We start from the raw sequence: 22,146 nt of genomic DNA on the forward strand, positions 1-22,146 counted from the left end.
ACCTGCTTATTTCAGATCATTTTTCTAATTTACCAAGGTGATTCTGAATCCCAATCCTGTCCCCTAAAGTGTCTGCTGCTTCACCCAGTTTACTAAGGTTGTGCAAACCACAAAGAGTACTCGTATCCATCCTTCAAGTCAACAATGGACACCAAATAGCGCCAGGCTTTCTGGACACAGGCCTGGTACCTTAGCACAGGAGGAATTAGGTTGTTAAAAATCCCTTGATCCCGACAAACCCACAATCTTTATCACTTTGATATCTTCCAGCTGCTTCAAAATAGATTCTGAGGATATGCTGCAGATAGGAGTAACAACATTAGACCAGTCTAATTCCCTCTTTCGTTGTTTTTTTTCCAAAATGGGCACAATATTTGCTTTCTTCTGATTCCTCATTTGACCTTCAAGGCTGGAACAGAAGTTACCCATAAACTACCTTAAGTGATCAGAAACTGGTTTAAACCTGGAACAGAACATAAGTTCACTGCACATAAACCAGTTTCAAAATGGTCAAAAATGATTTGAGATAAACCTGTTGAATGTAGTATTAGACTTAACTTATTTGGGTCAAATCAGTTTCTGCAATTTCTATCTCAGACCCCTTGCTGGTTTAAGCTGAACCAGAGTCCCCCAGCATACAGGCACGCTTTCTGGATCATGCTCTCTGCACCCCTCTGCTCCCCAGCCGGAGCAGGGAGAGGCAGGGGTAGGGACCTGGCCAGACGCTGGCCTTGGAAGGGAGCAGGGAAAAGGTTTATTCCTCCCCCCTCCCCCTGTCCTACAAGCATGGACCTGCATTTCTCCGGCTGCTCCAGCAGCAGGGGCACGGCCAGCCCTGGCACTAGCTCAGAGTGAACTGGCCAAGGAGGGGATTTAATCCCCCCCATCCTTACCCCACCAGCACGGACCCGAGCCGGGGCCTACCTGGCACTTCCCACTCGCTGCTGCATCATCGGGGGCACAGCCAGACGCCAGCCAGCATGGCCCCCTGAGGTAGAGGGGAGAGGGAGGGGGTCATTCCCCCTCCCTGCCCCCTCTGCTCTCGGGGAACCACAGCCGAGGTCTGCCTGCCCCAACCCCCACTGCCGCTCGCTACCTGAGCAGGGCAAGTAGTGGGATAAACCCCCTCATGCCCCCTCCACCAGAGGGAGGGGAGAAATCTCCCCCTCCCTGCCCCGCATCTCCTGGCCAGAGCGGCTGCAGACATGTGCCTGCATTTTCCCAGTCCAGGAATGTCTGTTCACTTGCAAATTGCTTCAACCTAGCCAGGTTAGACTAACCTGCAAAGACTGAATCAATTCAGACTCCAGCTTTTTCAGCATCTGTCCCTAGCCCATAACAACTTCTCAGATGCAATAGCCAATAGCTCTATTATTACCCCAACCTTGATTGTTCTATCCTGAATCTCATCTACCCCTGCTGATTTGAAGATATCCAGCATTTTTAACCTTTAACCTGTTCTTTCCCTACTTCAGTCAATTATCTACTCCTCTACCCTTACTGCTAACAGATAACTGACCTTTTCTGTTTGGCAAAGACTGAAGGAAAACAAACCTTCAACCTTCTCTGCATGGTCAACCTCCTCTCCTCATGTAGTACACCATCTACTCCGCATGGGTTTCTTGGCGTCCCCATGTTTTCCATTAGTACTTTAAGCAAACAGAAGTTATCTCCCTATGGGACTGTCAAAAGCAGCACTACCAGTTTTCACTGGTGTGTCTGTGTCAGCTATGGGTGTGACAAGATTGTGCCCAGTTACCAATGTAGCTCTGCCAGTAATATGCATGGTCTGGACAGTTATGCCAACAGAAGAGTGCTTATGTCGGCCTGGTTAAGAAGACAAGAAGTGCCATACTGGGTCAGACCAATGGTCCATCTAGCCAAGTATCTTGTCTCCAACAGGAGCTGGAGTGGATGCTTTAGAGGAAGCACACTGAATATCTACCGTGATCTATCCCCATCACACCCTCCCCAGCATCCACTGCCACTGGTTCATCACTCAGGGAGGTGGTATGGCTAGATCAGTGATTTTCCACCAAGTGCCATACCATCCTTTTAAAGGGTGCTGAGAGGTGCCACACATTATTAGCACTGTTAGGTAGTGCAAACACCTAAAAATGATCCACAAGGTAAACACAGAGATTTCAAGGACTCTATAGTGTCCAAACCATTCTCACCTGTTGCGGGCTCTTAGCAACAGAAGAATTGCTCTAGTATTTTTCCATAGTTAAAAAAGCCTCAAGTGAAAGCTAAGAGCTGGCATTTTCTGAAAGGCGCCTCGTGTCTACAGAGGTTAAGAGCCACTGGACTAGGCTAACAGAAAGACCCTCCTGCCAAAAAATCCCCGGTGACACTATGGGGCTCTGCTGCCATGGCTCTGCCAGCATTGCTATAGCAACTGCAGCTCTGTAAGGTAGACAGCCTTTGGATGCTGCACAGCACGGCTATTATCCCGGCTGTAAAAAGGACGGGGGGAAAGGAGGGAAGAACAGAGACATTGGACCCAGCTCCCTCACATAATGCGACCACCATCTACTTCAATAGGGACAGGGCTGAATCCAGAATCACTTGTCCAAGTCTCTGCCTGGACCCCTGGTGACTTAGTGTCACCCTCATTTGTCCTCTCCCAGCCATAGCATGAGTTTTCCCAGAAAATAGCCTCAGGATGGGACTTGCTGAATGTGGGCTTCTAATAGCCTGCAACTATCTAAGTTCTTTGGGTAAATCTGATACCTTTCATTAGACCAACTCAAATAGTCAGAAAAATTCTTCTTTGCAAGTTTTTGGGTATAAATACCCTTTGTCCGGGTATTAAGGCTCAGGTCTTCTGTGTCCCATATTAGCTGAGCCTGATAAAAGGTATTTATACCCAAAAGCTTGCAAAGAATTTTTCCAACCATTTGAGTTGGTCTAATAAAGGATATTAGATTTACCCAAAGAACCTTGTCTGCCCATGTCCTTAGACCAACACCGCTGCAACCTACATCCCCGCAACTATCTAATGCATTTGGGAAAAGTGAAATCTAACAGGGATTTGAGATTTCCTGCCTAACCAAAGACCACTCATGCAAGTGCTTGCTTGGTGCTAATGACCCGGGCCCCAGGGGACATACCGTGACCTTGTGAGTTGTAAATAGCAACATCTCATGCCGTGCTCCCCATAAAGGGAAATACCCAAGGCAGACGTTTCATCGCAAGACAGGAAAGAAAAGACACAATGTTGGCTTCTCCCAGGTCCCCCAGTGAACCATTTCATGCAAATCTGAAGCAGGCACCAAATAATAACAATTTATCTAATAATATTCATTTCCCAGGATTGCTAACAAGCTGCAGAAAGTTGCATCCCCGCCCTCCTTGCAGGCAGACATGGGAGACAAAAAAGAACAGAAGTGGGATGGGGGGGAGGAAATTTGGCCAAGGACCAAAGAGGAGCACCTTGAAATAGCCCCATCTTGAACCTACACTGATGCTGAGAATATAGTTAATTAACTTTTAAGGAAGATTAAATAAACTAAAAAATGCACCTAGGAAGATTCTCAGAGACCCAACATGCCAAATGTATGCCTGTGTCATTGCCTTTATACTGCTTTGAACCAGGACTAAATAGGTGCTTTTAAACCCCTTTGGGAGTTAAGACTAAATCAGTAAGTCGTACCAGTGTAGAGGCAGTGTGTTCAGGGCTTACTCTGGGGTAGCAGCAGGCTGAATGCAAGCAGGCAATGTTGCTGGGTCCCTTGCCACCTAGTGCTGAGGCACGCTAATAGCAGCCGACAAGCTAATGCACTGGAGTCAGTGGCTCGTTCTTCTGGTCTGGTCCTCAGCGCACCTTGCACAAAAATTGTGGGTTGCATAGGTACAAGGGTGTTTTGCATCTAGGTCCTTAGATCCAGAATCAAAAGGTCACTTGAATTCTACTCTGGTGTCCGTACAAGCACCTCATGCACTTTAATCCATCTTTAAACCAAATTCATTTTAGGTGTGGGGTCACTTTCCTAAGCGTCTCCACGGAGAAAAGCCTGTGGTGGCCTTGTACAACTTTGCCAAAGTTCGCAGTCAAAGAGATCTTCTGTGTACTTTTAGGAGCTGTAAACTCTCTCTCTTGACCCTGTCAGGACCCTTATTTTATTTTTAACCAAAAAAGGCTATAAATACCCAAATCTGTACATACCCTCACAGCTTCACTGAAATAAATCAGAGCTACCACCTTTCCTGAAATGGAGAAGAAGCGCTGAAAACATCCCTAGGGAAGAACGTGCAAACATCTTAGTTTGACTGTCAGGTGCTTAAGCAGACTGCCCATGCACATTTGAAACTAAGGGCAAAACTCAGGCTTCTGCAGGAGTTCCTCAAGCATGCCACGTCTGAAAAGAGGAGAGGGGGAAAAAAATCCAAAAAATACAGGAGCAAGGGGTTCCTTTCACCTTTGCTGAAGTAGTCCTCATCCACGCTTTCACAGCTCATCCTAATTGGGGTGGAGGGTGTTGGAGTCCAACCTGGATATCCAGCCTGAACAGGCCCTGGGAGAAGACCAAGGCCTCCCATGCTCAGCACTAGGAAGGGATGAGCAAAGAGAGAGAAGAAAGTGATAGAGAAGGGACTTGCCTAGAGAAATGGGGAGCTCCAAAATAGAGAAACAGTTTGGGGGTGGTAAATGAATAAGCATAGAAGAGGGATTTGGGGTCAGTGTAAGATGGGAGACTATCAGATATTGGGTGGAAGCAAAGAGAAAGGCACCTCCCCTTCGATGAGAAGGAAACTAGGACACTGTTGGGCAGAGGTGGTGGAAAGGGCATTATTAGAGATAGCTGGAGGAACTGGACCATGAAAAGAGATAGGATTGGAAAAATATTAGTCAGAGAGGTGATTAGGTACAGAGCTGGAAAGGCGTTTCCAGACAGAGCTAGGATAGACTTAATAGGCCAAAGGCACCTTGTTGTGTAGACAGGAAGAGACAACGGCATCCCAATTAGCCAAGTTGGCTGGATGTCATTAAGCAGAAGATGGGAGGTAAGGAATGCTAACATGACATCTGGCAAAAGCAATTAGTTAACTCAAATCTGCACCAGGCCCAGACAGAATAATTTATTACGGGGTAAATACTGCGTTATTAAATATTATGTCACAAGAGGCAGGAAGAGATCAAACACGCGTTATTTCCAGAGCAACTTGTGCAAAGCATTCTCTACAGAACATGGCTTTTCCAGGATGGAAAAAAAATGGATCAACAGGACCATCCTTGTCTCTACTTTAGCATATTCCCCAACTATCAGTAATGCAGAATTAGCCTCCATATCCATATCTTGAACACATCAAGAGACCGCACCACCACCACCCACCTAGCAAAGGGAAACTATTTTTGCCTATTGCAAGATTGGTCCTTGTGCTTCCATAGGTCAAAGCAGGGCATTCTGTTTCGAAGAGAAACCTTGCTGATTTTGATCATAGGAGGCTGCACGAGTAACCAAAAAAGCATTAAAAGGTGTACAGCACATTTGAGATTCGCCTACAGACCAAAAAGCAGCAAGCGCCTAAAAGAGGTAAATGAGGAATACCACAGCCTGTACTTCTTATGTTCAGCTTCTCAGCTGATGTGTTTTATAAGAAGAGAAAAGCCCAGGGAATTAGCTGCATATTTAGTGGCCTTTCTTCAGCCACTCAGAGGGACTTGTAGGACCACCGTCAGCACCTAACAAAGAGGCTCATTTCCAACTGTGGCAAGCAGCAGGTGACTTGGAGGAAGAGTTTGTGAATGGGGCACGTCCAGAGGGATCTTCCTGCCAGACTCTTCCTGGCCCCTTGGATAAGGGGTTTATCAGACTATTCTATTTAACAGAGCCCACTGGACCCGTCCTCCATGACTAAATCCCTTTGTCACCCCAATTATACCACTATTTGATGAAAACCGGACTCTGCCACCTAGATTTCCCGTCTCCCTTTAAAAAGCAAGGTGGGGGCGGGGGGGTTGGAATTCAAGGTGGAAAACTAGATGGGTGGAAAACTGTACTTGGAGGACAGAAAAAAAATAAACAGAGCCATCCTACCAGCAAAGCAGATGAAAGGTCAGTGGAGTGCAACCTCACTAGTTCCCAAACCAGAAGCGGTGCTTCCATGTTCATGTGGCCCCAAGGAGCTCAGCTTCTCAGCAGAACCAATTAGCCTACCCAAAGCACCACGTTAAATGAAGCTACATGGCTTCCAGTTCAGGAGCTAGTGCATACAATATGCATCATGATCAGCACAGGGATAACATGTCTAAGCAGCAGCAAGGAAATGCCAAGCACAAAACCTTCCAATGTGTCCTCTCAACTGCACCATGGCCAGGCTAATTAGCTTAGCATTTAGGGCAGGGAGGGAGGAAGGCATCGCTTGGCAATGCATCGCCCAGGCACAAAAAAAAATGCACACAAGGCACAAAAAAATGCATCTCACAGGGCACAAAAAAAACAACAAAAACCATCTAATGGTACAGATTTGAACATACAGAGAGAATTTGGGGACTTCTGCCTGTGTTGGTCAGAAGCCAGCTGGGAGGTCTGCCAGCATGGATGTATGAAGCCCACACATGCCAATAAACAGATAATGGCTCTTCTGCAGCTCCACCTCTGCAGTAAGAGCATGGCCTACATCTCTGAGCACCTCTAATGGGATGGACAGAATCGGGGGGGGGGTATTATACATGATGCTTTCATAGTCATTACAGACTTGACACACTTTTCATACATCACAGTGCAAGTCTACTGGTTTGCTGTTAATCCCAGATCACATTAGTCGCTTTAATATTTAACATTGATCAGCTACATTACTCTAAATGCAAAAGGGACCAGAAGGGAAAGTCAATTTTCTTGCCCGTAAAAGTGACTCCATCTAAAAGCCTAATAAGTTTAAAGGGGTTATTAGGCAAAGTGTTTGAATAGCTGTTCTCCCTCTCTTCCATCTCCCTTTAAGCTGGGATTTAAAAAGGGCATCATTCACCAATGTGTTTTGCATGAAAGAAAATAAATCTTCCCCATTTTTTTCTTCCTGATCAATGCCCGTATACCATTAATACATCTTCCAGATCCCAGCCTCTTTGGCACCCCTATTGAAACTGCCCTTCCATGCAGATGCAAGACACATCACTTTGATGTATTGGATCTCCCAGCACATATATAACCAGTAAATGATTTAATCCCCCTTAAAAGGAACGGAACAGGGTAAAGAGAATAGCAAATCATCCTAAAGGCTCAAAAACCCATCTCGTTTCTGAACACAGTCAAGTTTGCAGCTTGATCATTATATGGGATCTTTTTCAGAAGCTATCCATAAGGAAACAAAGTGCAGAGGGAGAGCAGATATGCATCTTCATCCGTTAACAAGGAGAAATTTATGCAGTCAAATTGGCCAGGAAGCAATCTTGTTTCTGGAGAGAAGGCTGTTATAGCCCCTTCAGCACCTCAAAGCTGCATGGAAATTCCTCTGCAGTCACATAGGTACTCCTTCCTCATTATCCCTAAGGCCCAGGGCCGTGATTTCATAGATTTCATAGACATCGGGGCTGGAAGGGGCCTCGGGAGATCCTCGAGTCCAGCCCCCCACCCAAAGGGCAGGAAGTCAGCTGGGGTCAGAGGATCCCAGCAAGATAAGCATCCAATTTACTCTTGAAGGTGCTCAATGTAGGTGCCTGAACCACCTCCGATGGCAGACTGTTCCAGACCTTGGGGGCTCGGACAGTAAAGAAATTCTTCCTTATGTCCAGCCTGAAACGGTCTTGCAGGAGTTTGTGACCGTTCGACCTCGTCGTCCCTTGGGGCGCTCTGGTGAACAGACGTTCCCCCAGATCCTGGTGGTCACCCCTGAGAAACTTATAGGTGCCCGTCAGATCACCCCTGAGCCTGCGCTTTTCCAGGCTAAAGAGTCCCATGGCTCTCAGCCTGTCATCGTAAGATCTGTTTTCCTGACCTCTGATCATGCACGTGGCTCTCCTCTGGACTCTCTCAAGCTTCTCCACATCCTTGTTGAATTGTGGAGCCCAAAACTGGACGCAGTACTCCAGCTGCGGCCTCACCAAGGCCGAGTACAAGGGGAGAATGACGTCCCGGGATTTGCTCGAGAAGCATCTATGGATGCAAGCCAGCGTTTTGGTCGCTTTACTAGCCGCAGCATCGCATTGCAGGCTCATGTTCATCTTGTGGTCAATGGTGACCCCCAAGTCTCTTTCTTCTGTAGTGCTAACCAACGTAGCACTGCCGAGCCTATAAGGGTGCTGCAGGTTTTTCCTCCCAAGGTGGAGAACCTTGCATTTTTCGGTGCTAAATACCATCAGGTTCTTGTCTGCCCATTTGCTGAGCTTGTCCAGGTCAGCCTGGATCACCCGCCTATCTTCTGGCGTGGATGCTTTGCCCCAAAGTTTGGTGATCATGAGTGTCTAGCAGTAAAAGGCAGCCCATTTTCCACGCACGCTCCGTTCCCACTACCATGGATACCTGCCCTCCTTTAGAAAAAAACACCATCCACACATTGCTGTTAAATACAACCATTCCTTACATTTTGGGGGAGGAGAGAAGGCGTGAAAGAAAAAAAAAAAAGTGCATTTTTTTTTTTTTTAAATAAGCCAGAGGATATTAGCTGAAGCATTCAAGTGATGCCATCTTAGCATTAGCTATGAATTTTCCACTTGAATTTCCATTAACCTGTCATTTTGCAATGAACTGCATGGAAGTTAAAGCTGTTACACACGGAAGAGCCTCCATGCGCCAAGCAGCCGACCCTCATTGCAGAAGATGTTTCATAGTTTCATAGTTTCTAGGGTCGGAAGGGACCTGAGCAGATCATCTAGTCCGACCCCCTGCCATGGCAGGAAAGAGTACGGGGGTCAAATGACCCCAGCAAGATGTTCATCCAACCTCCTCTTAAACGCCCCCAGGGTAGGAGCCTGCACCACTTCTCTTGGAAGCTGGTTCCAGGCCCTAGCCGCCCTGACCGTGAAGTCACGCCTCCTGATGTCTAACCTAAACCTGCCCTCTGCCAGCTTGTGACCGTTATTCCCGGTCACTCCTGGCGGTGCTCGGGGGAACAGGGACTCCCCCAATGCCTGCTGATCCCCCTGACTAGTTTATAACAGGCCACAAGATCCCCCCTCAGCCTTCTCTTGTGGAGGCTGAACAGGTTCAGGTCCCGCAGCCTGTCCTCATAGGGCCTGCCCTGCTGTCCCCTGGTCATGCGAGTGGCCTCCTCTGGACCCTCTCAATGTTGTCCACATCCCTCCTGAAGTGCGGCGCCCAGACCTGGACGCAGTACTCCAGCTGCGGCCTGACCAGTGCCGCATAGAGGGGGAGGATCACCTCCCTGGCCCTGCTCGAGATGCATCTGTGGATGCAGGACAAGGTGCGGTTGGCCTTCCTGACTGCCTCCCCACACTGCTGGCCCATGTTCATCTTGGAGTCAATGATGACCCCCAGATCCTTTTCCGCCTCATGCTGACAAGAGGGGAGTTCCCCAGCCTGTAGGGATGGTGCCGGTTGTTCCTCCCCAGGTGCAGCACCTTGCACTTGTCTGTGTTGAAACCCATCCTGTTCTCATCCACCCACCCCTGTAACCTGTCAAGGTCTGATTGTAGTCCGTTGCATCCTTCCAGTGTGCCCACGTCCCCCCACACCTTACTGTCATCAGCAAATTTGAACAGGGTGCTTTTTACCCCCTCATCCAAATCGCTGATGAAGATGTTGAACAGTGTGGGCCCGAGGACCGAGCCCTGCGGAACCCCACTGCCCACGTTCCTCCAGGCTGAGAAGGACCCATCCACTACCGCCCTCTGGGTGCGGCCCTCCAGCCAGTTGGCGACCCATGTGACTGTGTGGGTGTCTACACCACAGCCCCCCGTTTCTTAATGAGAACGGGGTGAGAGACAGTGTCGAATGCCTTCCAGAAGCCCAGGAAGATTATATCCACTGCTACCCCTGCGTCTAACGATCTGGTGATCTGATCGTAAAAGGCCACCAGGTTGGTCTGACAGGACCTGCCACTGATGAACCCGTGCTGGTTGCCCCTAAGCATGCAGTCCCCTGCTGGCCCCTCCTGGATGTGTGCCAGCATAATTTTCTCGAACAGCTTGTCTTCAAGAGGAGGTTGGATGGGCATCTGGCTGAGGTCATCTGAACCCAGGACTCTTTCCTGCCTATCAGACTCAATGATCGTCCCTTCCAGCCCTAACATCTATGAATCTATAAGACACAGGACAGCTGCTGGCTTGACCGATTGTGCTGGGAGAGCTAAGCTATGAGACGCAGTCGCGGAGATGAGACCAAGTCACGCTCTCCAGTGTTTCTCCTCCAGTCTCCTTTCACCAGCTTTATCCCTTAGGCCACACTACACATTACCAGTGCTTGCTGGCTTTTACTGGAATGAGGCAAAGAAAATGCACGTAGGATTCCTTCACAAGCAGAGTTAATGTCTATCATTACGGAGTTGCTCATGCACAATAAATACACGTGCACACGCACATGCACACACTGAATTCAGGTTGCTGATGAACTATTTGCTCCAAACCTGATTTTTCAGAAGTCCTTGCAATTATGAAGCCCAGAGGGGGCTGATCACATGAAAGGAATTGGATCCCGAGACTACCGCTTGGCCAGATTTGAAGCTACAGCTAACGGACATGATGGCTTGAATAGGTCTCCTGCACAGCGAGGAAGACTAGCTATTTCTGCATCACACAAAAAATTCTCCCAAGTAGAGAGACCATAACGCCTGCCAACTTCCTATCCCATTGCTTAATGACTGTATCTGTGACACCCATTTGCCAACAAATGCAGAAACGAGCCCAACAGACCTTCCCCAGCAGTAGAGACTGAATAGCTATCCCACCTGCTGAGACAACCTATCAAAGACGGCTTCGATTTGCAAGATAAATAAACCCACAAAATAGCAAGCACTCTCTCCCCCTGCCAGCAAGAAGCAGCATAACCCAGAGGGTGACAAGAATTGGCATTTCACTTCTATTCAAGTGCAGCTGATAAGGTGGTATAGCAAATAAGAGGAGAGCCTTCTTAATCGACTACCACAGACTGAAGATTTTGCCAAGTTTTAGCCTAGACTGTTTACGGCCACAAAAAATCCAGGGTGGTCAGAATGTAATCTTTGCCATTATGAACCCCTAATTACAGCAGTGTTCGCCAATGCTACAAGCATAAATCAGAACGATCATCTGTCTCTCTATTCTGGGGGTTTTTTTAATTATTATTATTATAAAAATGTAGCGCTCTCTAGGCATTCTTCCGTACTTTAATGGCTCAGGAAAAAGAAAGGCGGATAACTCTGCCTTCCACAAAGGAGGTCTCTATCACATACCTGGGAGGAGGAATGGGAGAAGCAATTTTGAATAGGTTGCAAAATTTAGTTTTCAACAGACATTTTTTTTTTTTTTTTTTTTACCTGAAATGTCAAACATATTCTGTATTTTAACAGTGAATCATGTCTGGTTGATGAAGTCGGGCAAGGTTCTTTGGGTAAATAAAAGAGGCGCATTAGGAGGTGGTTACAGGGCACGGCCTAGATCCCTGGCTCAGATTTGTTCTTTGTATTTTCCACAGCTGAACATAATTTTGCTCTTCAGGTGGGAGAAGTGCATGTGCCATTGAGCTCTAATACATGCTCCCATGGTTTTGACACCAAACAAGTGCAACTTCCTCAATGCCATCATGCAAATTTTCTTGCTCTACCGGAGGTGGGTTTCATAGCAGCTAGGGTCAGTGGGGACCTGAACAGATCATCTAGCCTGACCCCCTGCCACAGGCTATGGGACAGTTCTCCCATAGCCACCGCCAGGATATCACTCCACATCACAATAAATTAGTCTCAGATTTATACATCCTCTCAGCAGAGATCCCAAACTCAGCATGGGGGAAAAGCCAGACACTTAAGTGACAACGGGCAAACAGATTTGTGAAGCCTCCTCCTAGCATGGGATTCCCCCCACTGCATTTTCGAAACCACATACTTTGTCCAGTGCTTAAGAGTACTCTGCACTGCAGCAGGCATAGCCAAGCCAGCTCTAAACAAACTATCCTGGGTACTAGAAACAATCTGGCCACACCAGCACGGACTATCTAGCCTTACACTATGCCCCAGGGTACAACTGATTCTGGTACCCCAAGCTAGCTCAGATACTTCAGAACTGCAATGTAGTCTACAGCACAAACATGAAACCACTTAAAACACATGCTCAACAACATCCACCTTGAAGCCAGCAAATGCTATGGGCCACTTAAGGCCCATTAGTTGATACAAGTCACTGGATGGGTGGATTTTCATTAGGAAAACTCTGAAGCAGCCGGAGACAACTCTGCCCACAATCTTCATCCATAGATGCATACATGCAGACAGCTGCCTTCCCACTGAGAGGAAGCAGGACACTGAAACATATATGAAGCCCACCTTGCACCCAAAGACGGCTCCATGACCCAAGAAGGTGCCCTCCAGTCATGCTCAACCCAGTTAACAGCCTGGTTACACAATTCACTACCCACTATACAAACCAAGTCTTAAACAAAAAACCAAAAATACCCAAGGGATTGGTTGTATCCCGGCCATACAAAGCATGTGAATCTCCCAACTGGTGGTTTCACATGTCCACCCTGGTCCCTCTGCTTCGCCTGCACTGGGTAGTAAATACAGCACGAGTGGACTCAACGAGTAGTGCGCAAAGACAGGGACAGGTTCTCCCCAGAGATCACAGCAGTTCTCATTCAGGCCACAAAACTCACGGCCAGGTTTGCAGAAGAATCCAGCGCGTTGAATGTCGCACTTTTGTCAAAGCCCGGTCCCGGGTCACTAAAGGCAGTGACCTGGGACAGGACTTCAACAAAAGCAGTATTCCTGCCCAGAGTGGGGGGGTTGGACTCGGTGGTCTTTCGAGGTCCCTTCTAGCCCTTCACGTCTATGATTCTATGGGAGCTGCTGAGCACATTTATATTTAGGTACCAAACCTGGAGGTGAGCATTTTAGGAAGTCTGGCTCAAATTCGGAGGCATCAGCACTTCCCAGGAGGCGTAAGGGCAAGAAACGGACTGAGCTCTTGAAGCTCAGGGCCGGTCTGCACTGGGGCCTTCCTCAAAGCAGTTCAACTGCACACAACACACCGGGGAGAGTAGAGGAGACACTGCCACAGGGGAGGGCCGAGTACCACGGCGGGCTCTGTTTCCCAGCAGCGCCTGCAGCAGCTGGCACCACTGCCCGTGCACCCCACGCCCCGTGGGACCTGCGCGAGCTGGGATGGGGCTGCGGCCAGGAGCGACCCAGCCTTGGAGACCCCGGGATCTTGGGGCCATGCAGGGCCAGGACCAAGCCGTGACCCGTCACCCACACCCCCCTGCAAGGAGTGCAAGGTCTGCAAGCGGGGGCGTGCAGGGAGAGGATCGCGGCTATCCCGATCCCAGCCCCAGCGCAGCCATGCACCCTGCCCATGCCACTCCCGATCAGTCCTCATGGAGACTACCTAGAAGAAAGTTTATTCAAGCCAGCTGGGTGTAAGGCCCCATTCCCCTTCCTCCCCACCCTCATTTTCCACAGCTGAATATTATTTTTGTTCTACAAGAGAGAGAAACATATTCACCATCTAGGACTAATACAAGCCACATGTTCTGCCCCCCAAGTTTTTGACACACTTGGCATGGGCAATGCTGCGGGAACAAGTTTTTCATCGGGATTTCAACGCACAGCAGGAGCTGAAGGAACCAGAACTGGGAGGATATCACCTGCATGACAAGATGGGTAGCAAGGTATGATGGGAATGACCACAAGTCTCTCCAGATGACGGGCTCTCGGTGAAGGTTATTATTCTTATCACCACTTCCTTTCACAGAGCAGAGCTTCCCTTTCGGTACCCCGTCAGAGAGCATGGGAATCACGTGCCAATGTCAGCCCTGGGGAAACTGGTGCAACTCCTTGGACATCAATGTGTCAAAAGCCACCCTCTTGCTGTCACACCAGATGGCACTGGACGAGGCCTCCAAACCCACAAGCGATAGCTCAAGCTCCGGCAGCTCCAGGGCCTCTTGCAAAGAAGCCCTACCAGAAACCATTCATACCTTTGTGGTGGACCCCCATCTTTGCAGCAATTCAAACACTTTGCTGGCCTTATCTTGCGAACCGAAGCAAAGATTTCAAATCTAGGAAGCGTCACTGGGTTTAGAAAACAGTTTAGGAATAGAAGTCACCTATGAAAAATTATTTTGCCTATGGCTGTACCGTCCACAAGAGATCTCTTTTTGAAGTACAAATACTACCACAACTTACTGTCCCATTGCACTCGCCCCAGCTCAGAGGAACGATGTGGGGAAGCACAAAACCCTACTGGACCAGAGCGAGATGTCACAGTTGTTACTAGGAGATGGCCAACATCCTGCACTCCTCCAACAATGCCTTGAAGCATTAAAGACAAGGTCAGAAGCAGCTTGTAATACAGAGAAAAGCAACTCAGAAAGAAATGAATGCTACAAGCGCAGCAATGAGACCTTCCCAACATGCCTTTATTTAGACCCGGCTTTAAAACACAGTGACCCGCTCTTCTATTCATAGCAGTGGATGTGGCAACCGGGCATGAAAAAGGTGCAACAAAAGTGAAAGCATTAAAAAAAAAAAAGCAGCCCCGCTCAGATGCACAGCTCTGCCTTGCTTTCTGTTTCAGCCATCAGTCGTTCAACCCTTTCAGCCACAGGTTGCCGCGAGCTCCTGGCGGAGGCTTGACAGCACAGATAAAGACATAACCAGAGGTGGGACCGGCCAGGGTCGTGAAAGCAGAGGCTCACTACTACAGGGGAAGATGTCACCTCCTTTTTGTGCTGCTGGTGTGTGTGTCATGGCTATTTAAAGCACTGATTTTCAGTAGCAGAAAGAAGGAAGGTAAAGTTAACTCTCTGTAACGCCTCCCACCCTGCAGCACCCCGTTTCTCTGGCTGCGGACCCTCGGCCACGTGGTGTGGCACTGCATGCACCGGAGCCACGGCATGGAAGTGAGGTGGGATCAGGAGAAGGGGAAAAATGAAGAACAGGGACACACCTGCCCACTCTTTGTCACGCTACCGGTCATAAACGCCCACTTAGAAAGAGTTCACACTCACCACCCAAGAGCTGGACTGTGATCCTCGCTCAACAAACTTGAGCCAGCTTTCTATCTGACACCTGGGAAAGAGGGAAGGGAGGGCCGGTGGATGAAGTATTGCAGCAATATGGTAATGAAATATATAGTTTCTAAAAGGTAGAAACACCTCTTTTTTTTGCATAGTCCCTTCCCAGCCCGCCTTTCCTATGATCTTATGTCCATACAAATGGATTTAAATGACAGCATCGACTGGTGTGTGACAGGTCAGAAGCAAGAAGGGTCAAAAAAATACCGTGGCACCACCTTCCTAGGCAGAGGTAGGACAACTGCACAGGAATCTAAACTTCAGAAATATGGGATCCCCGTGACACATGGGGAAAATGTTGATCCTGTTTGCAAATAGTTTCATAGTCATTTAAATCATACTGGATTTCTCTTACCGTTAAGTTGCTGTCTGCACTGTGAATGTTTCAGTCTGCTGCGGCTTTAATGTACCAGAACGACTTAAGTGGGACAGATCCACCGTGCTGGAACTGCTGAGAAAAGAAAAAGAAAAAGAAAAAAAGATAAGCAATCTCGGTCTCTTGTTCAGCGATGAATTGTTGTAATGCGCTGTGCAAGAATTGACGCAGCAAATCTGGCCTGGAAATTGAGAAATTTCCATATGTCATTTATCACTTCCGACCATTCAGATCCCAGGGATGAATTTATGTTATGAACATGCTCCCACAGGTATGTGTCTTAACACAAGTCGGGTCGCCTTTAAGCCAAGCCCACACTTGCATCACAACCAACGAAGCTAAACCAAAACCTGTTAGAGGCAGCGTGTAGTTCCTCTAAAGCTCACCAGCAACGTGCCAAGGCTTTATCACCTATTTCCATCTCTGCAGACTCCCATCAGTCAGTGTCACGGACGAGAAACAATCTGACAAGCTGTTTTTAGCAATCAGGCGGTGAATTAGAATGATGCTAGTATCAGGAGCCACGGTTCAAAAGAAAATTTTCACGGCAGATTCTGCGGTGGGAGAGTCTAAATTTAACCTGGTGTTTATTCCTGTGGGTAGCTGTTTGCCGAGCAAGTTGGTGCAACTGTGCATTAGGGCGCCTCCAAAAAGCAAGCGTCCTGGTATCTATTTGTTTAAAACACATTTTCCACCGCTGATGCCCACTCAGCCACCACAGACGTCAGGGAAGCCAGTGAAGCGACACTGAAAATTGCAAGGGGGGGGAATGAAATTTTGCAACGAATTTTGCAAAAATGAAAGATCAGAACACGCCCACATTAACACAAAACGAAAAGTAGGGCAGTGTTACAGCCCTGTGGTTAGTCATAGTAAGCAAGAACGCAGACAAGCATACCAAAAAGACTTACCCATCTAATTATGCTCATACCCCAGTCCAGGTTAAGGCAAGGTTAAGTTTAAGCGTGTGAACAGGCCATTGACTTAACTGCAGGGAGATCACCAACCATGCACTGACTAGACCAGGCTGGTGCTTCTTGCAAGAGGCACTGACTCTACCAACATAGAGAAAACTTGGTCTTTTCTACATATGCGACCTGTGGCCTATCAGTTTTACCATCACAAAACCAACGCGGGTAAGGTCACCGCAGCTTAGGAGGACCCTCAGCTCTCAAGTACTTAGAGAAGCAGTTCTCAGCCTTCGCAGATTCAAGGCCCCCGCTCAGAAAATGCCAGCTCTGAGGTTGCACCTGTTTCTCGAGTGCCCAAGCAATCCTTCTGTTGCAAAGACCTGATTGCACCAGGCGAGAATGATACAAAGCCAAAACTTCCTATTGGACATCTCTGGGTTTACCTTGTGCATCATGCAGAGGTGTTTGCACACCGACCGGTGCTACCACGGAGTACCACCCCCACTGAGAACGACGGACTTAAAGAATGAACAATATTTTTCCTAAATGAATGTTTATTTCTCAAAACGTGTCGCATGCTACCCACCCAAGTGACATTTGGACTGGCTCGCAGTACACAGGGCTATGCCCCATGCAAATACCCTGCCACACTTGATAGCAGTGACAACAGACTTTCTGCAGAAACTGAACCAAAATTTGTACACTTTTCTTTTTCTACACCTTCATACAGACGGCTAGGATTCCTATTCGGCTCTTGAAGCCTTCCCTAAAAAGAGTCCCTGCATTCAACATCCAGCTGCAGAAAAACAAAGCAGATCCATTTTTAGCCACGTCAAAGCTCATGAGCAATACTGAAAATCAGGAAGTGGTGCTTCGTCCTGAATCACACACAGGAAGTGACTAGAAACCCAGAAAAAATACCCCAAAACAAATTCTGCTGTTAGATTTCTAGAAAAAGCGCCAGGTTCCTGCAGCGTGCCTGGACGGCCTCCAGAAAGCCACAAACTTTGCTAGACTCCACGAGGCTCTGCTCCATGCAGACTGCCCAGCCTAGCTACACTTTTCACGCCACAGCCCAAAAACTTAAAACCTGAATTAATTAATTAGACACTCACCTTGGATCTAGCCTCACCCTAATGTATAACAATCATCTATGGCAATAGCAGGATTTCCTTGCATCTCTCAGAAACAACATAAAAGGAAACTGTTTTCTTCGATACAAGCGTTTCACATAGGAAGCACTCTCCTCCACGGTGTTGCTCACCAGGGAAGTGAAACAGCTTTTTCATTTTTCTCAGCAAGGACCAGACCCTATAGCACAAAACAGCAAATACATCACATCCTCGGCTAGCACCAAGGTATTTTTTGCTTGGCTAAGTCTAAGTCGACGATTTTCAACCAGGGTGTTGTGGCACCCCGCGGTGCCTCAAGATCCTTTCAGGGGTGCCATGAGGTGCTTTGCTAGGTGTGCGACCACAATTCGCAAAAACCCAGAGCTTTCAAACAGGAGTCTGTAGCGTTAAAACATTGTGCCTTGATGTGGTCCAAGTTCTTTGCAACAGAAGAATTGCTCTAGTACTCCTACGTAGTCAAAAAGGGACTGAAAATGAAGAGCTGGTATTTTCCGAGTCAAAAGAAGGTGGAGAACCACTGGTGTAGGTATTTGCAATGCACTCACAATGCTAAGCAACCTTAAGGGAGGCTGATTGTTACTATCCAGCGCTCCTTCCTGCCCACAGCAGGGGGTCGGACTCGATGTAAGGTCCCTTCCGACCCTAGAAATCTATGAAATCTAGCACCTGCCCTCCAGTCCTGATCACCATTTTGCAAAAGAAAGTCAGGTTGTGCAGCCCCTGCCTCCCCCCCAGTCCTGCACTGCCCCTTCCACGTGTGGGACCAGTCGAAGGATGCCGTCCCCTCCACCTTCCTTCTGCCTCTGTGCGCAGAGCCAGGATCTCCTCCCTCTTCTACCTGCAGAAGAGAAGCCACCTTTATCATCCTATAAGTATGTAAGGGATTTGCATCAGGATCTGGGAGAACATCTGTTCACCAAGGCACCCCAAGGGAAGACAAGGTCACAGACTGCTGAAAGAGCACTTTAGACTGGACATAAGGAAAAACTTCTTTACTGGCCAAGTCTCTAGAGTTGGGAATAGACTTCCCGCAGAAGGGGTGCAAGTACCTATTTTGGATACCTTCAAGAAACACTTAGATGCTCACCTTGCTGGGGGCATCTGACCCCAGCTGACTTCCTGCCCTTTGGGGAGGGGACCAGCCCCGATGACCTTGCAAGGTCCCTTCCAGCCCTAACGTCTATGAAATCTATTTACTCCAGTAACCAGCCTCCTGCAGGTGGTCAAGTGCTCCGACGGGGATGGAAGAAACTCAGAGGCTGCATCTGGTAGGGCCCTGTCTTCGACCAGACACCCTCACCCCTTGGAGGCCTGAGAGGGGGTGAAGGGAAGGGAGAGAAGGTTATTATCCCCATATTGTTAACACATGTCCTTTTGCTCTTCCCACATCCCCCCAGGATGTTTACACCCCTATATTCGTAGACATCTCATGTGGACACCCCTAAATCCAACTAAAATGACTGATCCCTTGAAAGCTTCTGGTCTGATTCTGGGGGATCTAGAAGTAGTCTAAGAGACGTAATCAGAGTCTGGCTTTGCTATTAGGTCAAGTCAAAGCAACAGGCCGCCAAGAAAAGTGTTTAAAAAAAAAAAACAAAAAATCAAGGATGTGATGACAAAGAATTTAAGTGGGAATTGAAGTATGAGCTCGGCTACAGTCCACGGCCAGCAGATGAAGGGACTGATCAAAGTTGTGGCTGCTGCTGCCAAAGGATATTGTCAACTATCCCATGTGGCTAGATTCATAGACTTCAAGGGCCAGAAGGGATCACCTATCGACTCTTCTGACTCCCTTTATAACATAAGCCAGAAAAAGTAACATAAAAATGCCTACCCTGAGTGGGAGTTCAATCTCCTAGAACAAAAGTGAACTTTTTCGTGCCCAGGAACTTGTGGTTGAAATGAAAATAGCGTGTAACGTTTCCCTTCCAGTGATCCGTCACTTATGATTACTGTCGACAAGTCGGAGGAGCTGAAAACTGGAAGAGACAACCTGCAATTTAGGTGCTAATCTATGAAGCTCACGTTGCCTCTCCTTCCTGCCTGCACCACAGAAGGGGAACTTGTCACAGAGAAGCACACTGGCAAGTTGCAGTAGCTATGTTTTTAGTTATATGCCATCACTTAAGGCTGGCATGTGTGGGGTAGCTATTTTTTAAGGGGGAAAAAAAAATAGAAAAATTAATGCAAATCGACAGCGTTTCAACCACTGGTACAATATATAAAAAATGCAAACGTACCGAGGGGGAAAATACCACCTGAAGGTCTAGCCGGGTCTAGTTCAGTGATCAGAAAACCACTTCGCCCACAGGTATCCGCTTTCTTCCATGCATTGAACATAGCAACATGCTTGCCCATGACCGCCCTAGAGATGATGCTACGAGTGTTGGCAAGTTGGAGCAAAATGCTAGACTAGGATATGTACAGTGACAGACGGTTGAGGGTGTAGACAGAAACCCTCCAGAAATGGCTAGTTGGAAACAAGCCAGGGTGGGCCAAGGAAAGAGAAGTGGAAGCTTTGAACAGCCTCATCATGAGCCAGCCGATCACATTTAACCAGCAGAAACATGCATATGGCTCGGATACCAGGGTCATCCACCCAAATTCCAGTGTCCTACTGCAGCCGCAAAGGCATTAAGGTTCCCCAAAAAAAACTAGCCACCGCACCAACCGTAAAGGATTTTTAGGAAAAAATGCCAGGCCACTTATAGGTGGGGTCAGTGCCAGTCTCCCAGGAACCTACACATTTATTTCTAAAAGACAGTTTCCCTGTGATGCCCAACAAGAATACAGGTCGTACATTATGCACCCGTCCCTCACTGGTTTCAACTGGCCGGCACAAGCTAGGCTCAGAAGGGCTTCGGCCACAAAGTCCTTGCCCTGGTTCTTTTATGAATGATGCATTATTTGGCCAAAGACGATACGCAGTCATTTTTGTCAAAGTCTATTGCAGGTCAGACTCACAGACATCCCTTTGTTCGCCCGCCAGCCTCCGTCTCCGTCCTTTCCCTCAGGGAAACCGATGCAGGTCACACAGTCTAATTAACACTGCTCGTTTTGAGGAACGAGTCAAGTAGCTAAGACACAGCACTGAAAGCCAAGCAGTTTGACTCCCAGCTCTGCCACAGAGCCTTTATATGACCAGCCAAGCTTCCCGTGCCTCGGTTTCCCTAACCATAATGCTGGGAAAACACTTCCTTACCAGGCTTACAGGAGCGCTGGAGAAATGAAAGACATCTATGTTTGCAAAACTGCTGGGAGATGCACTAAGGCTTTCTCGAAGGGCAAAATATATTAAAGGAGGAAACTATCCAAACACCAGCTCCCTCCTGAAAAAACAAAACTCGCCTGCCAACATCCCTCTCAGAGGTAGCACAGGATAGTTAGATAGAAAGAGGCCGAAGAGCGCTCAACCCACATTTAAACCACACAACATAGTTTGCAGCTCACGGTCTGGGTCGCCTGTGTGTGTGGCATCCAGCAGATCAGGCAGGGGACAGGTAGCACAGCAGCTGATAGGTCTAGGAGCAGAAAGCAGAGCAGGAGATCAGGCAGGGATAAAAAGCAGAGGAGATAGGGTAGGGCCTACAACTTTAGACCAGGCAAAGCAGAGCAGATGGCATGCACCCTGCCCCAGGGACTCTCAGGCTTGTTCACCTGCAATTCTGGCCTCAGTTTCCTATCCCATGCTTTTGCCAGCCTGTCTATTTACACTGGGAGCTCTTTGGGACACCGAGTGATGTCTTACTATGCGACTGTGAAGGGTCTGGCACAAAAGGATGCCCAAAATACCAATGCAACATAATAGTCCAGTCAGGGACGACCTGCAGGCTGGATCTGATCTACAAATCCAGACTAGCAGCAGGGCACCGAAAGTTAGGGAGCATGGCCTGTCATGGAAATCAGGGCTCTTTGACCTCACTGGCCACTGCCATCCGCATCAAGCCAAGCTGATTGACCCCTTCTTGGGCCACTGCACCATTCATGGCTGCTGGATCCCAATGCAGTAATGGTCACCCCCATGGCCAGGGCTAGATGCAGCCCATAAAGAGCTTTGCAGTCCAGATCCAAGCCTGGATCACCAGGCAAGGCTGACACCCCTGCTTTAAGTTACAAACTACATGCAGAACAGAGTGAAATAAAACCTCATTTGGGTATTTTTCTCGCCAACAGCATTTCAGGTCTAACCACAAGAACAGTCGCTTTATTACTCCTCTGCTTCAAAATCCAAAGGATTGAGCAGAAATATGTCGCATGGACGGATAAATGTTTTGGCCCTAGGGACTGCGGCAACCAGACCGTACACATCCAGGTCACGTTGGTGTGGCTGTGCAAAAGAGCGGCCCAAGTTCACATCTAGGCACCGACAAAACCCAGTTTTGCATGAACAGTTCATGAAACATTGAAATCAAGGCAGTTAACAGCAAAAAAGTTCACCACACTCAGCAATGCGACGCAACCCTGCATGTCAGCGCGTCCAGGGAGAACATTCGATAAAATCTTCCGAACTGGGTTATGAGATACTGCAAGCACGCCTGCTGGCAGAAGGCAGCACCCTGCCA

At 48.1% G+C, this 22,146-nt stretch overlaps 1 protein-coding gene across 8 annotated transcripts in view; it reads right to left on the minus strand.

The window, feature by feature from the left end:
• Positions 1–22,146, minus strand: part of GDPD5 (glycerophosphodiester phosphodiesterase domain containing 5) — a 312,070-nt gene that overhangs the window by 226,474 nt on the left and 63,450 nt on the right. For 4 of the 8 annotated variants that reach the window (XR_016439661.1, XM_090030758.1, XM_090030759.1 and 1 more), the window contains exon 2: positions 15,520–15,615. The gene's annotated coding sequence lies outside the window, so the exon portion shown is untranslated. Of the gene's footprint in view, positions 1–15,098; positions 15,160–15,519; positions 15,616–22,146 lie in introns of all 8 variants that reach the window. The other 4 variants (XM_090030763.1, XM_090030764.1, XM_090030761.1 and 1 more) reach the window with 2 other exon arrangements.

The sequence above is a fragment of the Crocodylus siamensis genome, chromosome 1 (genome assembly GCF_052110815.1).
Source record: "Crocodylus siamensis isolate JL-2025a chromosome 1, ASM5211081v1, whole genome shotgun sequence".
Lineage (NCBI taxonomy): Eukaryota > Metazoa > Chordata > Crocodylia > Crocodylidae > Crocodylus > Crocodylus siamensis.